The 6,178-nt window shown below is 39.9% G+C and overlaps 1 protein-coding gene across 4 annotated transcripts in view; it reads left to right on the top strand.

Moving 5' to 3' along the window:
- Positions 1 to 1,918: 1,918 nt before the first annotated feature.
- IFT80 (intraflagellar transport 80) overlaps positions 1,919 to 6,178 on the top strand; it is a 122,359-nt gene continuing 118,099 nt past the window's right edge. For 3 of the 4 annotated variants that reach the window (XR_006102911.1, XM_042457958.1, XM_042457956.1), the window contains exon 1: positions 1,919 to 2,038. The gene's annotated coding sequence lies outside the window, so the exon portion shown is untranslated. Of the gene's footprint in view, positions 2,039 to 5,647; positions 5,723 to 6,178 lie in introns of all 4 variants that reach the window. The other variant, XM_042457957.1, reaches the window with a different exon arrangement.

The raw sequence follows: 6,178 nt of genomic DNA, 5'->3' as shown, positions 1-6,178 counted from the left end.
TAAATGTCTCAGAAAGGTACACTCCCCAGAATTCCCAGAATGGATGTTAAATTAGTATTGAAGAGGAACTTTTTGTGTGTAGATTCTTTGTTTTTCTTTCTAGAATTAAGGCTGCGTCCGCACTGCAGAAATGGACCGTTCGGACACCACTTTAAGGGCCACAGTTCAGTGCTATGGAATTCTGGGATTTGTAGTTTGTAGCAATCCTCCGTTGCCGCAACAAATGACAGTGTCCACAGTTCCATAGCATGGAGCCCTGGCAGTTAAAGTGGAGTCAAACTGGATTGTTTCTGCAGTAAGGATCCAGCTTAGGAGAGGTAGAGGTCCTAAACCCAAAGGAGGACAAGACACTGCAAAATGGAGGGCGTTCAGGAGAAGCGGAGGACAATCCCAAATCAAAGCTGAAAGCACTCATAGAATTGTAAACACATGCTTATAAATTATGCTTAAAATGGAAGACATTTTGGAATTCCTCCTGGACACAAGGTCAAAATGTAGGACACGGCTTGGAAAAGGAGGACTTCTGGTCACCCTGACTCGATATAGAATCATAGAAGCATAGAATCGTAGAGTAGGAGGAGACCAAAAGGGCCACCCGCTCCAACAGCCTGCCATGCAGGAACTCTTGATCAAAAGCATACCCAATATGCACAAACATTTAAGCAGTATATAGTGTATAAAACAACTCTGGCTAAAATAATTTCAATCCAATGGCACACAAAGCACATCTTTCTAAAAATAAAAAGAAGTGCCTATGTCCTGGATTTGTGTGTGTGTGTGTGTATAGTGCTTGTTTTACCAAAAAATGGAGCATGATGTATGGATCAATTTATATGAATATTCCTAATTCATTACCCCTTTGGGTTTGTTTAAGGGAGATGTAAATGAAGTATGGAGCACCAGATTAATAAGAGACACTTACCTCTGTTTTATCATGATACAAACAGTCTGATCAGAAAAAAGGCAGTAATTGACACATGACCACTGCTTTTCACGGATGTAGCATCTAGTGAAATACAGTATATTAAAGTTTGAATGCAAAAAGAAGGCCGCAGTTTCATTACCGGTAGTTTCATTTACAGTTCAAATGAGGTTCCCATGAGTTGTTTTCACTAGCAGTATCACACATAGTTCAAGGCATTTCCCTTGAATCATAGAGTTGGAAGAGACCACATGGGCCATTCAGTCTGACCATCTGCCATGCAGGAACTCACAGTCAAAGCTCCCCTGAGAGGTGGCCATCCAGCCTCTGTTTAAAAACCTCCAAAAAAGGAGACACCATCACTCTCCGAGGAGGAGTGTTCCACTGTCAAGCAGCCCTTACTGTCAGGGAGTTCTTCGTAATGTTGAGGTGGAATCACTTTTCCTCTGGTTTGAATCCATTGTTCTGAATCCAATTCTCTTGAGCAGCAGAAAACAAGCTTGCTCCATTCTCAGTGTGACATCACTTCAAATACTTAAACAGGTTTATCCTGTCACCTTCGCCAGGCTAAACATACATACCCAGCTCCTTAAGCTGCTACTCATGGGACATGGGTTTCGGACGTATTTCTGACTTATGACATTTTTCTGGGGCTGAGAGTGTATTACTCACCCAAGGTCACTTAGTGGCCTTCCATGACCATGATTGAGCCCTGGTCTCCAGAGTCATTCTCCAACACTCAAACCACCATCACATTGATTCTCAGAGGGGGTTTGCCATTGCCATCCTCCAAGGCTGAGAGAGTGTGACATGCCCAGGGTCATCTCTGTTGGTTTCATAGCTGAGCAAAGATTGAAACCCTGGTCTCCAGAGTCAGACTATAACGCTCAAACCACTACACCACACTGGCTCCTGAGCTTAGTATGCATACATTTATTTTATTCATTTTCTAATTTTATTTAATTTTTTCTGCTGTTACCCCTAATTGGACAGGTTGTTGAAGCTGACCGCCAACAAAAACTGCTCACTTGCACCATGGGCAGCAATTCGTCATCTGTCCCCTTGGAAATTTTGAACTTAAGGTCCCACCAATGCTTACTTACTGGCTGGCCTTGGGTGAGTCACACTTTCCCATCCCCAGAAAACCCTGATAGGTTCAACTTAGGTTTGCCATAAGTTGGAAACGATTTGAAAGCACACCACAACAACAAATGCTTCCTTGGTCGCTAAGCATCTTGAAGCTCTTGGGACTTAACTTTTGATGAAAGCTGCATAGGACTGTGCTGGAGAAAAAGCAACCATTTATCTCTAGACTGAGCTCTTGCATTCTCATCATATGTTTTCATAAAGAGTCAGAACTAATCTCAGTGTATAAAAGCAGATGGGAGGGTTGAAGAAAAATGAGTAGTTGGGTTGGTGGTCTGTGCTTTTGGAGTTCTGTGGCTTTTGAAATGAAATCCCATGATATAATACAGAGAAGATTCAGTACTGCCTCCCCTGCGGCATTTTTTGTTTGCAAATGTTATTTCTTTGATAAGATGGTAAATCCTTATGACCCTTTACATTCACATGTCAGCTATGCTGAAATGTTCATGGATTTGTTTGTGTATGTTTGTATTTGAGCTGTAGTAGATACAAGTTTTACAAATTTATAATAGCAGTGGGATGAGTGGATTCTCTTTGCAAAAGCTAAGACAGACATGAAATTAGTGCTGTTAAGTTTTCTTGAAGAGTGGTGCACTTAGGAGGCTTTCAATCGGCACATTTCTTTGGATCAAATTTGCCAGTAAGGAACCAAAAACTAGCTTCAGGTGAGCTTTTTTTATTTTTGCCACATCTGAATAACCCAAATCTTTTATTCTGGTCACAGGAAAATACAGTATTTCATTATTAAACATAGATCAAAACAGAAGGTTCTAAAACCAGTTTTGTTTTCAATGTGTGCTTACTAGTGTTTAGAAATAGATTTCCCCCCTCTTTTCCTCTTTGCTTGCAGCTGGATAAAATACTTCTCTTCAGTATATATGTAAAAAACTGCCAAAACAGAACACCTGTCTTTTAAATTAGCCTGGTCTTCAGCCTACTTTTGCTTATTCCTTTTTATGAAAAGATGTGTTGTGTTGTTCCAGAATATATTGTGTGTCTGAGCTAGTTCACCTAAAAACTAAAAATGCAGCATAACATTATAATGTAAAAGTTAGCAGTTTCTTGCATAAACTTATAGTAAAAATTATATCTTCAATGAGGGAATGCTCATTTTATTGTTTAAAAAATAAATCTTAATTTTGGGATTGTTCCAGAGTTACGTAGAACTGAATGAGGAATATGTGCTTTATGTTAAAGCAAACTAGTATGCACAATGACTATATCTGCTTAAATGCTTCGATAAACTTCTCCATAGTAATTCTTTGGTGGATTGTACTGTAGTCTCTTTGTTGCAGGAATCCCAAGAGGTTAGAGGGCGTATGTTGTGAATAATGGTACTGTATATTCTCTTCTGAATAAACAAGTATCCATTAATTAACATTAATAGGAATTATGGCTGTTCAGGAAGCTATCTGAAGTACGTTATTTCTACAGAATCTCTTTTAAACATTTTTATACTGTTTACAATAGATAACAAATGTGTCATTTGTTACACTGCATTAATGGATACAAAAATTTCCCAAATTAACTACTTTTGTTGAGTTGGTATGGTTTCTAATTGTTATAAATACGTTTCTTTTATTATCTTTCTGTTATCAGTTTGGCCTGTAAAAGGTTGTAATTTCTTCAGATGTATTACTAGTAACTAATAATTTATGTGCATCTCTTATACAGCTCTTTATAGGATGGCTTTTAGGACCTCATTTTAGAAGACAGCTGACGTGCGTAATAAAGCATAATGAAATAAAACCAAATTGCAATAAAATGAAGCAATTCAAAAATACTTTTAAACAAATTACACAATTAACAAAGAAGAAACCCTTCCAGTAACTCATAAATTTATCCTCTAGAATAGTGGTTCTGAACCTTTTCTTTACCAGGGACCACCTTTAAATATATTTAGTTTGCATCAGAAACATGAAAATATTCACAGAAACTATGCTGAAAATCTTTCAAATGCTACACAGTAAGCGATGTGTTCTCCTCAGACAGCTCTTCATTGGTGGAACCAAGAAAATTTGTGAGGTTTGGAAATGTCTTATAGATTAGGTTCAATAGGTGGTGGTGCCACAAATCCAACTTTTTCATCATTGTTTCAATCTTGTCTTCAGGTTGAAAAACTTTAACTTCTCCTGGAAGATTTAAATTGAGCCAATTTAAATTGGTGAAGATAGCTGACATATATGCTAGTTTTGTTGTTGTTGTGTGCCCTCAGATCATTTTCGACTTAAGGCAACCCTAAGGCTTAACCCTATCATGGGGTTTTCTGGGGTTTTCATGGCTGAGCAGGGAATCAAACCTGATCTCCACCACTCAAACCACTACACCACACTGGCTCCTTTTGCCGTGGCTCCTGCCACTACAGTGTGGGTAGAAGGTGGGCTTAGCAGCCTTCAAACCTTTGTGTGTCTCCTCAGAGGATACTGCAGACTCCCAGTTTTCCACAGACCACAAGTTAAGAACCACTGCTCAAGAACCTTTGAGACTAACTGAGAAAAATACATTTCTAGCATAAACTTTCATGGATTCTTAAAGGTACAGGTTTCCTTTATATCTTTGTATGCTGAAACAGACTAACATGTCATTATTTAGTTAATTTCATGACAATGAAGATAAAACATCCAGAAAAAGGGACTCCAGATATACAGTCAGCCCTTCTTATACACGGATTTTTTATACACAGATTTAAGCATACACGGTTTGAAAATGTTCCAAAAAAGTATAAATTTACCTTGATTTTCCATTTTTATAAGGGACACCATCTTGCTTTGTCATTATATGTAATGGGACTTGAGCATACATGGATTTTGTTATACACGGGAGATCTTGGAACCAAACCCCAGCGTATAACAAGGGTCCACTGTATAATCTTTAAAATCCCATTTGTGCATTGGCAGGGTTGAAGCCATTCAGTGGGGGCACACAACCTGGGAGGGACTCATGAAATAACTCTATTACTCATGTCCAGTAATAAAATATTCTTGAAGTAGCTTATGAGCACGGAGAGCTTAATGCCCAGGAGTATTTGTGGTTATTTATCAAATAACCAGATCTCAAACCAGTGGTATCACTATGGGAGTGCAGTGGCTGCAGACTGCTCCGGGTGACACGGGGGGGGGGAGGGGTACACCTGGTGAGATTGGCGCTACTGAGTGAGTGAGAAAGGATATCATGTTCCTTTCTCCCTTGCCCAACAGTTGCATGTGACCCCAAATAGCTGTCCAGAGGCTGTAACTGCCCCCCACCTAAGCAGCGGGGGCTGATTGTGGTGGTAATATTTTTTGTTTGGGGTCTGGCTGTCAGGAGGCTCCAGCATCAGGAGGTGCCTTTTGTTTGCGGACCTGAACAGCTGCTCTCCTGAACAAACGCACAGCATCCCCACACGCATGACTCTTCCTGGGCAGTCTTGCTGCCCTCCCTTGCACTGGGTGACACCAATCACAGAGATGCCACTGTCCCAAACCATTAAACAAAAACAGTACAGTTCATGGTTTCAGGTCTGAAAAATGCCAACAACCGTTACAACTGAAATAGCACTGCAACTGCTGCATGTTCTAATCACCTGAATGATTGAATTAGGTTTTGGTAATCGTGCCACCAGTATCCCAGTGACTGCATTGTGTACCATCTCCAGTTTCTAGACCATTTTGAAAGGTAGGCTGATGTAGAATGTGTTACATTACTCAAAACTGGATGTAAATAGTGTATGGGTAACTAACCTCAATAGTTGCTCTTTGCCAACTCAGCAGATAGGTCTCTATTGGCATCTGTTGAGACCTATCTGCTGAGTTGGCAAAGAGCATGCCTGGTCATGGGCATCACTTCTACTTTCACAGTGTTAATCTGGGAATGTGATTGTTACAGGGAGTACAACTCCACTTAAGATCAACCATATACCTCTGTCTCATGGGTGAGCAATTTACAGTAGTCGAGATACTGCAGCTCCCATCATCCCTTTCCAGCAGAACTGGTGAAAAATTAAGGAGTCCAGCAACATCCAAAGCGGACAAAAATTCCTGCTTGGTTAGAATCATAGAATTCTGATCCATCTCTAGACACCTGTCAGTAGAGTTCCTCAGTTTTATTAGGATTCATAGCTAGAAAAGAAGA

The sequence above is a fragment of the Sceloporus undulatus genome, chromosome 3, assembly GCF_019175285.1.
Source record: "Sceloporus undulatus isolate JIND9_A2432 ecotype Alabama chromosome 3, SceUnd_v1.1, whole genome shotgun sequence".
Taxonomy (NCBI): Eukaryota; Metazoa; Chordata; class Lepidosauria; order Squamata; family Phrynosomatidae; genus Sceloporus; species Sceloporus undulatus.
The sequence above is the reverse complement of the archived record's forward strand: the minus strand, read 5'-3'. Positions and strand labels throughout refer to the sequence as shown.